Source organism: Pseudophryne corroboree, chromosome 10 (assembly GCF_028390025.1).
Source record: "Pseudophryne corroboree isolate aPseCor3 chromosome 10, aPseCor3.hap2, whole genome shotgun sequence".
In the NCBI taxonomy this organism is placed as follows: Eukaryota; Metazoa; Chordata; class Amphibia; order Anura; family Myobatrachidae; genus Pseudophryne; species Pseudophryne corroboree.
The window spans coordinates 190,468,354-190,483,076 of NC_086453.1; the positions used below are offsets into that span (position 1 = coordinate 190,468,354).

General features: G+C 44.5%; 1 protein-coding gene across 2 annotated transcripts in view; it reads left to right on the forward strand.

Annotated features, from left to right (window-relative positions):
- Window positions 1–3,297: 3,297 nt before the first annotated feature.
- Window positions 3,298–14,723, forward strand: part of SLC35E2B (solute carrier family 35 member E2B) — a 260,653-nt gene continuing 249,227 nt past the window's right edge. The window contains exon 1 of one of the 2 annotated variants that reach the window (XM_063942991.1): window positions 3,298–3,606. The gene's annotated coding sequence lies outside the window, so the exon portion shown is untranslated. The remainder of the gene's footprint in view (window positions 3,607–14,723) is intronic. The other variant, XM_063942990.1, reaches the window with a different exon arrangement.

Genomic DNA, 14,723 nt, shown 5'->3' on the forward strand with positions numbered 1-14,723 from the left:
GGTTTTATTGTTTCAGTAAAGTTCTGTACATGTTACCTCACATGTATGAGTTTAATTATTACTTATTTGCAGTTTAAACTGCTGAAAAGTGCTGAATACACATAAACATCCTTCTCAAAAACATTAAAGAAGAAGAAAAAAAGAGTGTTTGCCACTGTTGGCACATAAATAGAGGGTATAATGCGTGTACATTTTGCTAAACGTACACCCCCATCTATAGAAGTGGCTGAGGTAATGGCCTGGTAAGGGCCAGACACTTGACAGGCCTGTAAAGTGCTAAATACACATGAACGTTTGCAAAAACATTGAAGAAGAAGAAAAAAAGAGTATTTGCCACTGTAGGCACATAAATCGAGGGCATAATGCTTGTACATTTAGCTTAACTTACACCCCTATCTGTAGAAGTGGCTGAGGTAATGACCAGCTATGGGCCGGACACTTGGTAGGCCTGTAAAGTGCTGAATACACATGAACATTTGCAAAAACATTGAAGAAGAAAAAAAGAGTATTTGCCACTGTAGGCACATTAATAGAGGATATAATGCTTGTACATTTTGATAAACGTACACCCCCATCTATAGAAGTGGCTGAGGTAATGGCCTGGTTAGGGCCAGACACTTGACAGGCCTTTAAAGTGCTAAACACACATGAACGTTTGCAAAAACATTGAAGAAGAAGAAAAAAGAGTATTTGCCACTGTAGGCACATTAATAGAGGGCATAATGCTTGTACATTTAGCTTAACTTACACCCCTATCTGTAGAAGTGGCTGAGGTAATGGCCAGCTATGGGCCGGACACTTCACAGGCCTGTAAAGTGCTGAATACACATGAACATTTGCAAAAACATTGAAGAAAAAACAGTATTTGGAACTGCAAACACTCAAACACAAACAACATTAAAGAAGGTGTACAAAAATTATTTACAACTGTCTCTACGAAGTGCTGCCCAGTGGACGGGTGAGAGTTGTGACATCTGGATAATTATTCTCAGTGCCATGTGGAGTATTATTCACTGTGGCATCTGGATAAGTATACACAGTGCCATGTGTAGTATTACGCCCTGTGCCATCTGGACTATTATGCACTCTTTCATGTGGACTGCTATGCATTGTAACATCAGGACTGGTCTGCTTATTGACATGTGGACTGCTACGTGCTGGGTCGTGTGATAAATTATTTGCTGTGCCATCTAGATAACTATGCACTGTGCCATAGTTAGTAGTATTCATAGTACGTTGATTTGAGGGGTTTGTTGCCATAAACTGCATGCCTCTGCTATGATGCTGGTACTTTGCAAAATTGCCCTCAGAATATTGAGGAGGAGTATACACTGGAAAAGGGTGTGGAGGGTGCGGATTGTGTAATCTAGACACCAGACCGTTAAGAAAGGAAATTTGAGCCTCTCTGTTCTCCCTAGAAATGCGTTCATGCATAACCACAAGTTGTGTGAGAAATGAATTTTGTAACTCTTTCACGTTGTAGTCGGGCATCCTCCTGTGCCTGCATTTCTGCATTGGATTCCCGCAGCTGACTGACTAGGATTCTTGTCATAACCCGCGTAGTTTGCTCCATCTTTGAAGTTTTTTTCTTCCGTTCTGGTACGTCAAAGACTAGAAATTGAAGGAAAACAACATTTTTAAAATAGCAAATAGCAGTGATGTCAGCATTTATGTGCTTGAGGCCTTCTTCCTCATGCGCACTAGCTTCACACTGCAACATTACATTTTTTAGTATTGGTCATGACAAAGATATGGAAGTGCGCAATTGTACAAACACTGCATGCTATGCACGATGTCTCCTTTCTTCGTGCTATTAGCGTGCAGGTGTGGCCTATGATGTTGTTAGCAGTCGTTATTAGTCATAAATGGTGCTATAGGTAATGTGGCCTTCTAATATTGTTGAAATACATGGCAGTCAGGAACTGAATGTGTAACGCAACAATCCAAAAAAATAACAAGTGCAAACAACATCATCGTGGAATATGGCCCATACTATATACTGGATTTTAAATATTAGAAAAATCTTAAGTGTGTGTAAAATAAAACAAAAGCAACTTACTGTTCCTCCGCAACTTTGGCGCCTCAGTCTGCGCAGAAGTCAGTGTCCCAGCCGGAGTCACCGTGCTGCTTCCACTGGCATCAACCTTGATAGTATTGGTGACTGGGTCCCCCACGGCAGCCAATGGATCGGTGTCACTGATCTCAGTGATGTCATCATACAGCATTGGTGGCGTCAGTGGGATGGATTGGCTGTTCTCTGGGGTAGCGCTTCATGAGGACACACAACTGGACAATGAAATGGCAATGGGATTAACCAGTGCAGAATTGCCAAAAACTTCATTGCACTGATCGTAGTAAAGCCACTCCATTCTAGCAGCACCACTTTTCCTCCTGTTGTGTTTGTGAACTTTGTTGTAATATTTTCTGAGAGCTTTCAATTTATTCACTACCTACTGCAGTGTCCGCACAATGCCCTTTGAGGTAAGTATCTTGGCATTGTTGGTGTACACTGTGGCGTCCTTCACTGTCCCAGTGATCTGCTTCCGGATCTCCTCCTCCCCTCTAACAGCAAGCAGCTCCCTGATCTCTTCCTCCTTCCAATGCGCCATGCTGTCTCCCTCCGTCTCCCCTGCAGCACAATGATGACCTCAGATGCCAGCGCCAGTACCACGCCCACTCAGCCAATCGCAGAAACCCTGCTGCTCAGCCAATCGCAGAAACCCTGCTGCTCAGCCAATCGCCAGTGCCCCGCCAGCTCAGCCAATAAACGCTGTCAGCCGCAACCTGTTTCTAAAATACCGGGTCGGACCCTTTCAGACAGCTGGCAACCCGTGTAAGGGCTGGGAAAAACCCAGGTAAATTCCTGGGTTGAATTCCCGGGAACTCAGTCCCGTGTTGACCTTTTCAGATGGAAAAAAATCCCGGGTCGACCCTTCAGGAGTCGGGAAATTACCGCGTTCTTTTCTCTTTCTGAAAGGGGTATAGGGGGTAATTCCAAGTTGATCGCAGCAGGACATTTTTTAGCAGTTGGGCAAAACCATGTGCACTGCAGGGGGGGGGCAGATATAACATTTGCAGAGAGAGTTAGATTTGGGTGGGGTGTATTCAAACTGAAATCTAAATTGCAGTGTAAAAATAAAGCAGCCAGTATTTACCCTGCACAGAAACAAAATAATCCACCCAACTCTAACTCTCTCTGCAAATGTTATATCTGTGCCCTCTGCAGGGCACATGGTTTTGCCCAATTGCTAACAAACTTGCTGCTGCGATCAACTCAGAATTACCCCCATAATACAGTATATGCCTGAGCGTACGTTGCTGTGCCGTGTGCCGCCGCTAGAGGCCAGTCTCCTCGTCACGGAGCGTCTTATGCTCTGGTGCCAGTATATGCCTGAGCGTACGTTGCTGTGCCGCCGCTAGAGGCCAGTCTCCTTGTATGTTGCCGGACCGGCTGTTGTTGCTGCTGGCAGCTGGTGTTCCCTACTCGGACTTCCATCACTGCTGATTGGCACTTGGTTACGGCGTCGTTATGGAGGACACAGCGGTCTCGGGGAGCCGGGGAAATTCGGTGAGTACCCGCTGAGGAAACCTAACAAATTCTACAAAGTATGCACCCTCCACCCCGGAGACCGAACCCCCGCCAGCTCCGGGGCGCTGTAGCCAGGTGGTGTGTGCAATCACTCCAGTCCCCGGCTTGTGAGAATGGAGCAGGCCCCTGCCACTTTCCACAAGTACATCACACATAGAGTTTGGGGACTTTATTTACCCCGCTATGTTGAAAGCAGGTCTCTCAGACGCTGAGTGCTACAGTGTGCTCGTTGTTCAGTCTTATTAGTTACACAATTCTTACATACATACGTGCATATGCAAGCATACATACAAACATGGTTCCATACATACATGCTTACAGAGGTCAGCTCTTTGTCTGGGACCTGTATTGCTGCTTGTACACTGTAAGCTGATTGCATCCCGCATGTCACTGGGGGTGCCCAATGGTGCTGCAGTCTGCAATAAAATGCACAATTCCCCTCACAAGTTGGTTACAGTGTGCTGGGAAATGTGCTTTATGTTTTATTGCCAATAAGGTCGCTTATGCTGTTTGTATTATCAATTGTGTCCACCTACCTATACTTTGTATCACACAGAAACACTAGTATTTGCTAAGAAGTCCATATGACAGTGTGAGTGGATGGATAATTCCATGTTTGTTTTAGGATTAGTTACTGGTTGCAGGTTTTTTCTCCTTCTTGCTGTTACTGTGAACTGTCAGTTTCATGGGAGATTTGTCCTGGCCTCCATTCATGTCTGCACATAAATGCTCAGTTTTCCTGCCCTTCCCGGACGGGCAAAGCTTCCTTCAGAACAAACAGAAAGATAACTTATTTTTAATAATTTCTTAGGGTCCTCTGTATTAATGATCACAGCACTGCCACGATTATTAATAGTCTTTGTAGTGACAGATACATTCATTTTTAATGAAAATATCCTCACTGTGTATACTGTTAAAGTTATCTTGTAGGGACAGCGGCAGCAGTCACTGCTGCCCCTTCAAGTTCCCCGGCATATTGTGACAAAAACAATGGAATATCACATGTCTCTTTAGACAGGAACTGCGGGAATGAGAAAACAATTGATTCTCCCCCATGTATAGCATAATATGCTATCTGATTTATCCCTGTTTTATACATACCTGAAAACAGAGCCGTAACTACGTGTGTGCCTGGCACACAGCGCAGTCGCACTGAGGGCGCAACGGCCCCCATTCCCTAAAGTCAGCGGCTTGTAATGAGTCAAATTGACTCATTACAAGCCGCCTGCGCTTCCCTCATCCCAGCATTCACAGCGGCGGCGGCGGTGGCCAGCCAATGCATAAGGAGAGGGATAGCTGCATGCGGCACCGCCAGCAATTACACTGCGCTGCTGCTGCTCCCTCCTCCCCATCCCCCCTTCTCCTTCTCCCCTGCCCCCGGAGCTGCCAGCACCGAGGAGCCTGACTGCCTGAGCCAGCGGAGAGATGGTAAGTATCTATCTATTTATCTATCTATCTATCTATCTATCTATCTATCTATCTATCTATCTATCGTGTAAAAGGGGAACTCTGCTGTAATGTATAAAAAAGGGGATGCTGACTGCCGTAATGTGTAAAAAGGGGGACGATGCCGCATAATTTGAACAATGCAGACTACTATAATATGTAATATGAATTGGTATTATTTTGTCCATACCCCTTCCCCATGAAGCCACGCCCCTATTTTTTTTTTTGCGCTTGCCTGCGGTGCGCACTGCCCCTTTTTTTTACATAGGGGGTGGGGGGGAATGCCCTATCTTGCACACGGCGCTAAAGTGTCTAGTTACGGCACTGCTTGAAAATACACAATATTTATCAACTCTTTTATGAACATATTGTAAGGATGCCACATAAACCTTGTTTCTCTTGCAGTACCTGGTGGGACACTGGAAAACCATGGGATATAGTTGGTGCTGATTTCAGGGCAGCATACATACATACATACATACATACATACATACATACATACATACATACATACATACATACATACATACATACATACATACATACAAAAAAGAAAGAAAAAAAAGATATATATATATATATCTTTTTTTTTTTTTTGTGTGTGCTTAGGTGCTGGGCACATTTTTCTGCTGATTTGGTTAAACTTTCTTATAATATTTCATTCTATTTCTGGTCAAGAGTCCGTTTGATAACGCCATCGTTTACATTACACATCAGGGCGGCACAAGAAGTCACCAGGCCATGCATAAAATCAGCAGGATCCTCCGGTGGATGGAGTGGTTTCTAACTGTAGTCTACATTCCAGGAGTAGAGAACTTGGAAGTCTACTATCTCATCCACCAGGACATTCATCCCGGGGAGTGGTCTCTCCACCTGGCGGTGTTCAAGCTGTTAATAGAGCTGAGTGGCCACACTTATACCCCTTTCATATCGCCAGCTTGTAACCCGGGTTATTGCACATAAACACAGATACCCCGAGTTGCTGTGCGGTCTGAAAGGGCCCAGCAGAAATATCCTGGGTCGTTCGACCAGGGTTGAACACATTTTCAACCCTGGTCGCTGTGCGGTGTGAAGGGGTTGCCGGGTCGATGCAACCCATTTCCTGTTCATACTGGATGGACGGGCGGCGCTTGGAGATCATCTGATCTTCAAGCGTCACCTCCGCACACGTCACCAACCTAGTAATATGCTGGGCTAGGCAGCCAGTGTGAAATGTGGCCTGAGTCGGGTCACATCCATGAAGCACCCGGGTGCGACCCACCATGTGCGGTCTACAAGGGGTATTATATAGACCTTATGGCGTCCCAGCTGAATCACAAACTAGCCCCGTTATTGTTCCAGGACTTTGGATTTGGGGGCTTTTCTAGTTGATGCGTTGTCAGCCCAATGGACCTTTTATCTAATGTACCCATATCCTCCACTCTCTCTTCTACCTTGGGTGCTGCGGAAATTTGACTGGAGGAAGGGACCTTCATTCTGGTCACCCCAGATTGGCCATGTCTCGCGTGGTACGCCGACCTCGGGTGTCTTTTGATAGCGGCTCCTTGGAGGCTTCTGGTCAGACTTATTGTCAGAGGGGCCAGGCCTCCACCCAGATCCTCAACGTCTGGCTTAGGCTGTTGAAACAGCCCTCCTGAAGGCCAGGGGTTTTACGGATTTCATAATCTGTACTATGCTTTGTGAAATTCCATTATTTATTATTGCCCCATGCCTTGGACATCTCTGCTTTGCTCGCATACCACCATCAGGCTTCTACCGGCTTGCACCTCATGTCATCTGTCTGTTGCCCCTCCCCACTAGATTGTTAGCTCTTCAGAGCAGGGCCCTCTTTCTCTTGTCTAAACCCTCTTCTTGACACATTTCACTCAGCGACCATCTTTACCTGCTTTCTCTCCTGCTGGTAAAGGCTCATCTCTATCTATGGCTGCCAGCCCCAAGTAGTACAATGATTACTCCTTCGCTACTTACATCTAAGCTGTATTATGTTTTGAGAATTGTGTTGCTCTTTGTTACCTGCACTCCATTTTTGTTATTTATTTACTGTTATGCTAAGTTTTGTCTCCCTGTACTGTCCTTTGTACGGCGCTGCGAAACACTTGTGGCGCCCTATAAATAAAATGTAATAATAATAATAATAATAATAATTACCAGCGTTAATATATACTGCAGACGCAAGGTGCATCTTATTACCATATACAAAAATAGTGTGCTAAACGTCGCAGCACTAGGTCCCTTAAGAGAAAGCAAGTAGTCGCACACATGGTATACTGAGGTCCAATGCTCAGAGAGAGAGATATATATATATATATATATATATATATATATATATATATATATATATATATATATATATATATATATATATATATATATATATATATTTCTCTGACGTCCTAGTGGATGCTGGGGACTCCGTCAGGACCATGGGGAATAGCGGCTCCGCAGGAGACAGGGCACAAAAGTAAAAGCTTTAGGATCAGGTGGTGTGCACTGACTCCTCCCCCTATGACCCTCCTCCAAGCCTCAGTTAGATTTTTGTGCCCGGCCGAGAAGGGTGCAATCTAGGTGGCTCTCCTAAAGAGCTGCTTAGAGTAAAAGTTTGTTAGGTTTTTTATTTTCAGTGAGTCCTGCTGGCAACAGGCTCACTGCTACGAGGGACTTAGGGGAGAGAAGTGAACTCACCTGCGTGCAGGATGGATTGGCTTCTTAGGCTACTGGACACCATTAGCTCCAGAGGGAGTCGGAACACAGGTCTCACCCTGGGGTTCGTCCCGGAGCCGCGCCGCCGACCCCCCTTGCAGATGCCGAAAAGTGAAGGTCCAGAAACGGCGGCAGAAGACTCTTCAGTCTTCATAAGGTAGCGCACAGCACTGCAGCTGTGCGCCATTGTTGTCAGCACACTTCATAGCAGCGGTCACTGAGGGTGCAGGGCGCTGGGGGGGGGCGCCCTGGGCAGCAATGATAGTACCTTATTCTGGCTAAAAATACATCACATATAGCCCCTGGGGGCTATATGGATGTATTTAACCCCTGCCAGGTCTCAGAAAAACGGGAGAAGAAGCCCGCCGAAAAGGGGGCGGGGCCTATTATCCTCAGCACACAGCGCCATTTTCCCTCACAGAAATGCTGGTGGGAAGGCTCCCAGGCTCTCCCCTGCACTGCACTACAGAAACAGGGTTAAAACAGAGAGGGGGGGCACTTATTTGGCGATATGTATATATATATATATTAAAATGCTATAAGGGAAAAACACTTATATAAAGGTTGTCCCTGTATAATTATAGCGTTTTTGGTGTGTGCTGGCAAACTCTCCCTCTGTCTCCCCAAAGGGCTAGTGGGGTCCTGTCCTCTATCAGAGCATTCCCTGTGTGTGTGTGCTATATGTCGGTACGTGTGTGTCGACATGTATGAGGACGATGTTGGTGAGGAGGCGGAGCAATTGCCTGTAATGGTGATGTCACTCTCTAGGGAGTCGACACCGGAATGGATGGCTTATTTAAGGAATTACGTGATAATGTCAACACGCTGCAAGGTCGGTTGACGACATGAGACGGCCGGCAAACCAATTAGTACCTGTCCAGGCGTCTCAAACACCGTCAGGGGCGTTAAAACGTCCTTTTACCTCAGTCGGTCGACACAGACACAGACACGGACACTGACTCCAGTGTCGACGGTGAAGAAACAAACGTATTTTCCTTTAGGGCCACACGTGACTTGTTAAGGGCAATGAAGGAGGTGTTACATATTTCTGATACTACAAGTACCACAAAAAAGGGTATTATGTGGAGTGTGAAAAAACTACCTGTAGTTTTTCCTGAATCAGATAAATTAAATGAAGTGTGTGATGATGCGTGGGTTTCCCCCGATAGAAAATTATTGGCGGTATACCCTTTCCCGCCAGAAGTTAGGGCGCGTTGGGAAACACCCCTTAGGGTGGATAAGGCGCTCACACGCTTATCAAAACAAGTGGCGGTACCGTCTCCAGATAGGGCCGCCCTCAAGGAGCCAGCTGATAGGAGGCTGGAAAATATCCTAAAAAGTATATACACACATACTGGTGTTATACTGCGACCAGCGATCGCCTCAGCCTGGATGTGCAGCGCTGGGGTGGCTTGGTCGGATTCCCTGACTGAAAATATTGATACCCTTGACAGGGACAGTATTTTATTGACTATAGAGCATTTAAAGGATGCATTTCTATATATGCGAGATGCACAGAGGGATATTTGCACTCTGGCATCAAGAGTAAGTGCGATGTCCATATCTGCCAGAAGTTGTTTATGGACACGACAGTGGTCAGGTGATGCAGATTCCAAACGGCACATGGAAGTATTGCCGTATAAAGGAGAAAAAGACAACGTCTTTTCAGCCTCAGTCCTTTCGTCCCCATAAGGGCAAGTGGGCAAAAGGCCAGTCATAATGCAAACAAACAATAGCAGCGCTAATTGATGAACTAACACATAAGGATTGAATGAAGAATAATCAATTTAATATAATGGCATTCATTTGCCTAATAAAAAACAACATACACAGCTCATATAAAAATAATAAGTTTAAAAATGGGTCTTAGCAGTAAAGTGCCTATGATCAGCAGTCCGTTCCTATTAATTGAACTGGTTTTGGCAGATAAATAAATTTTTAGAAAACAGACTGACTGCGCAGTCAACCATCCAACTTTACCAATCCCGCTAGAGGTGAAGTCCCTTGGTGATTTCAGTTGTTTATAAATCTCCCAGCCGGGTTCCTCAATTAGTTGCGGTGTCCTTTCCTTTTAAGGTTGGAAGTTGTGGGATGTATTTAAGATTGTCGATTTATCTGCAAAGTTGGAAGTCCAGTTCTGGTCCGGATATAGGCAGTGTAAAACGGCACTTGATGACCCAACAGTATCAATTCCTGACGCGTTTCGCTGTACAAACTACAGCTTTTTCAGAGGATAACTGTATTGCTGAGCTGGTCTGATATTTATACCAATACTAATGACCAAACGTTCTGCACCTGTTCATTCAATCCTTAACCTTATAAACTATTCAAAACCTATACTGATTACAGTGTGTACATTCTACTAATGATTCTTGGACAGACTCACATAATTATAATCTATTAATAACATAATAAATCACAATAAAACACGTAATATTTAAATTTATAATTACTCATTCAGAAGTACTTCCGGGTTAAAACGTCATGTGGCTTGTATATCTTAATTTAACATTGGTTATTACTTCAATATATTTATTCTTTGGGAAGCTCTACAATGACTTATAATAAGAAATGCCCAAATCGTCAAACTTGAATAATTTTAGACAATGAATCCGTCTGTATCCCATTCTTTGGTGATACATCCGGGTTCATTGTCCGATTACGTTTCCGCCGCGTGGAGCGCATCTGAGAGGTATAATTTCCTCTTCCGCTCCACGATGTACTCATTGCCCATAGTTCTCTACTCCCGGTCACGTGACTCATCGAGTCCGATCACGTGACCTGGTTAGGATGACTCGTGAAGAAGACGGAGCTCAGATAAATTGAAGGGGCGGTTCTATGTTAATCATCTAATGTTGGTTACAGCAAGATGTGGATGATCAGTTTCATTCTTTTATCATTTCTATTATATAAATAATAAAACTTTACTGCAATGTTGCTGGATGTTTTATCTTCTTTAATTTTCACTATATTACAGAAAATTGTTTCATTAATCTTAAGTGGACTCAGACAGAAAGAAACATAGTTTATTGTCCACATATTCTTTTTAATTGGTCCTCGGTGGGAATGGGATCAGTTTGCTTGTTTTGCTATGCTGTCACTCTTAATGGTAACATATAGATATGTAGATGGACGAAGGGAGAGAGAGAGAAGATGATGCAATTAACATTATTCTTTCAATAAATATGTTAGGATTAACATATTTATTGAAAGAATAATGTTAATTGCATCATCTTCTCTCTCTCTCCCTTCGTCCATCTACATATCTATATGTTACCATTAAGAGTGACAGCATAGCAAAACAAGCAAACTGATCCCATTCCCACCGAGGACCAATTAAAAAGAATATGTGGACAATAAACTATGTTTCTTTCTGTCTGAGTCCACTTAAGATTAATGAAACAATTTTCTGTAATATAGTGAAAATTAAAGAAGATAAAACATCCAGCAACATTGCAGTAAAGTTTTATTATTTATATAATAGAAATGATAAAAGAATGAAACTGATCATCCACATCTTGCTGTAACCAACATTAGATGATTAACATAGAACCGCCCCTTCAATTTATCTGAGCTCCGTCTTCTTCACGAGTCATCCTAACCAGGTCACGTGATCGGACTCGATGAGTCACGTGACCGGGAGTAGAGAACTATGGGCAATGAGTACATCGTGGAGCGGAAGAGGAAATTATACCTCTCAGATGCGCTCCACGCGGCGGAAACGTAATCTGACAATGAACCCGGATGTATCACCAAAGAATGGGATACAGACGGATTCATTGTCTAAAATTATTCAAGTTTGACGATTTGGGCATTTCTTATTATAAGTCATTGTAGAGCTTCCCAAAGAATAAATATATTGAAGTAATAACCAATGTTAAATTAAGATATACAAGCCACATGACGTTTTAACCCGGAAGTACTTCTGAATGAGTAATTATAAATTTAAATATTACGTGTTTTATTGTGATTTATTATGTTATTAATAGATTATAATTATGTGAGTCTGTCCAAGAATCATTAGTAGAATGTACACACTGTAATCAGTATAGGTTTTGAATAGTTTATAAGGTTAAGGATTGAATGAACAGGTGCAGAACGTTTGGTCATTAGTATTGGTATAAATATCAGACCAGCTCAGCAATACAGTTATCCTCTGAAAAAGCTGTAGTTTGTACAGCGAAACGCGTCAGGAATTGATACTGTTGGGTCATCAAGTGCCGTTTTACACTGCCTATATCCGGACCAGAACTGGACTTCCAACTTTGCAGATAAATCGACAATCTTAAATACATCCCACAACTTCCAACCTTAAAAGGAAAGGACACCGCAACTAATTGAGGAACCCGGCTGGGAGATTTATAAACAACTGAAATCACCAAGGGACTTCACCTCTAGCGGGATTGGTAAAGTTGGATGGTTGACTGCGCAGTCAGTCTGTTTTCTAAAAATTTATTTATCTGCCAAAACCAGTTCAATTAATAGGAACGGACTGCTGATCATAGGCACTTTACTGCTAAGACCCATTTTTAAACTTATTATTTTTATATGAGCTGTGTATGTTGTTTTTTATTAGGCAAATGAATGCCATTATATTAAATTGATTATTCTTCATTCAATCCTTATGTGTTCATCAATTAGCGCTGCTATTGTTTGTTTGCATTTTGATTAATTTTGGGTGTGACTATCCCATTAAATTTAGCAGCAGCATTAGAGGTGCAGTAAACTTTAGCGCCCGATCCATTACCTGTTGGTATACAATTTTTGCAAAAGGCCAGTCATATCTGCCATGGGATAGAGGAAAGGGAAGAAGACTGCAGCAGGCAGCCCATTCCCAGAAACAGAAGCCCTCCACCGCTTCTGCCAAGTCCTCAGCATGACGCTGGGGCCGTACAAGCGGACTCAGGTGCGGTGGGGGGGGTCGTCTCAAGAGTTTCAGCACGCAGTGGGCTCACTCGCAAGTGGACCCCTGGATCCTACAAGTAGTATCCCAGGGGTACAGATTGGAAATTCGAGACGTCTCCCCCTCGCAGGTTCCTGAAGTCTGCTTTACCAACGTCTCCCTCCGACAGGGAGGCAGTAGTGGAAACAATTCACAAGCTGTATTCCCAGCAGGTGATAATCAAAGTACCCCTCCTACAACAAGGAAAGGGGTATTATTCCACACTATATTGTGGTACTGAAGCCAGACGGCTCGGTGAGACCTATTCTAAATCTGAAATAGTTGAACACTTACATACAAAGGTTCAAATCAAGATGGAGTCACTCAGAGCAGTGATAGCGAACCAGGAAGAAGGGGACTATATGGTGTCCCGGGACATCAGGGATGCTTACCTCCATGTCCCAATTTGCCCTTCTCACCAAGGGTACCTCAGGTTCGTGGTACAGAACTGTCACTATCAGTTTCAGACGCTGCCGGTTGGATTGTCCACGGCACCCCGGGTCCTTACCAAGGTAATGGCCGAAATGATGATTCTTCTTCAAAGAAAATGGACGATCTCCTGATAGGGGCAAGGTCCAGAGAACAGTTGGAGGTCGGAGTAGCACTATCTCAAGTAGTTCTACGACAGCACGGGTGGATTCTAAATATTCCAAAACCGCAGCTGTTTCCGACGACACGTCTGCTGTTCCTAGGGATGATTCTGGACACAGTCCAGAAAAAGGTGTTTCTCCCGGAGAAGAAAGCCAGGGAGTTATCCGAGCTAGTCAGGAACCTCCTAAAACCAGGAAAAGTGTCAGTGCATCATTGCACAAGGGTCCTGGGAAAAATGGTGGCTTCTTACGAAGCGATTCCATTCAGTAGATTTCACGCAAGAACTTTTCAGTGGGATCTGCTGGAAAAATGGTCCGGATCGCATCTTCAGATGCATCAGCGGATAACCCTGTCTCCAAGGACAAGGGTGTTTCTTCTGCGGTGGCTGCAGAGTGCTCATCTACTAAAGGGCCGCAGACTCGGCATTCAGGACTGGGTCCTGGTGACCACGGATGCCAGCCTGAGAGGCTGGGGAGCAGTCACACAGGGAAAAAAATTTCCAGGGAGTGTGATCAAGTCTGGAGACTTCTCTCCACATAAATATACTGGAGCTAAGGGCAATTTACAATGTTCTAAGCTTAGCAAGACCTCTGCTTCAAGGTCAGCCGGTATTGATCCAGTGGGACAACATCACGACAGTCGCCCACGTAAAGACAGGGCGGCACAAGAAGCAGGAGGGCAATGGCAGAAACTGCAAGGATTCTTCGCTGGGCGAAAAATCATGTGATAGCACTGTCAGCAGTGTTCATTACGGGAGTGGACAACTGGGAAGCAGACTTCCTCAGCAGGCACGACCTCCACCCTGGAGAGTGGGGACTTCATCGGGAAGTATTCCACATGATTGTGAACCGTTGGGAAAGACCAAAGGTGGACATGATGGCGTCCCGCCTGAACAAAAAACTGGACAGGTATTGCGCCAGGTCAAGAGACCCTCAAGCAATATCTGTGGACGTTCTGGTAACACTGTGGGTGTACCAGTCGGTGTATGTGTTCCCTCCTCTGCTTCTCATAACCAAGGTACTGAGAATTATAAGACGTAGAGGAGTAAGAACTATACTCGTGGCTCCGGATTGGCCAAGAAGGATGTGGCACCCGGAACTTCAAGAAATGCTCACAGAGGACTCATGCCCTCTGCCGCTAAGAAGGGACTTTCTTCAGCAAGTACCAGGTCTGTTCCAAGACTTACCGCGGCTGCGTTTGACGGCATGGCGGTGGAACGCCAGATCCTAAGGGAAAAAGGCATTCCGGAAGAGGTCATTCCTACCCTGGTCAAAGCCAGGAAGGAGGTGACCGCAAAACATTATCACCACATGTGGCGAAAATATGTTGCGTGGTGTGAGGCCAGGAAGGCCCCACGAAGAAATTTCAACTCGGTCGATTCCTGCATTTCCTGCAAACAGGAGTGTCTATGGGCCTCAAATTGGGGTCCATTAAGGTTAAAATTTCGGCCCTGTA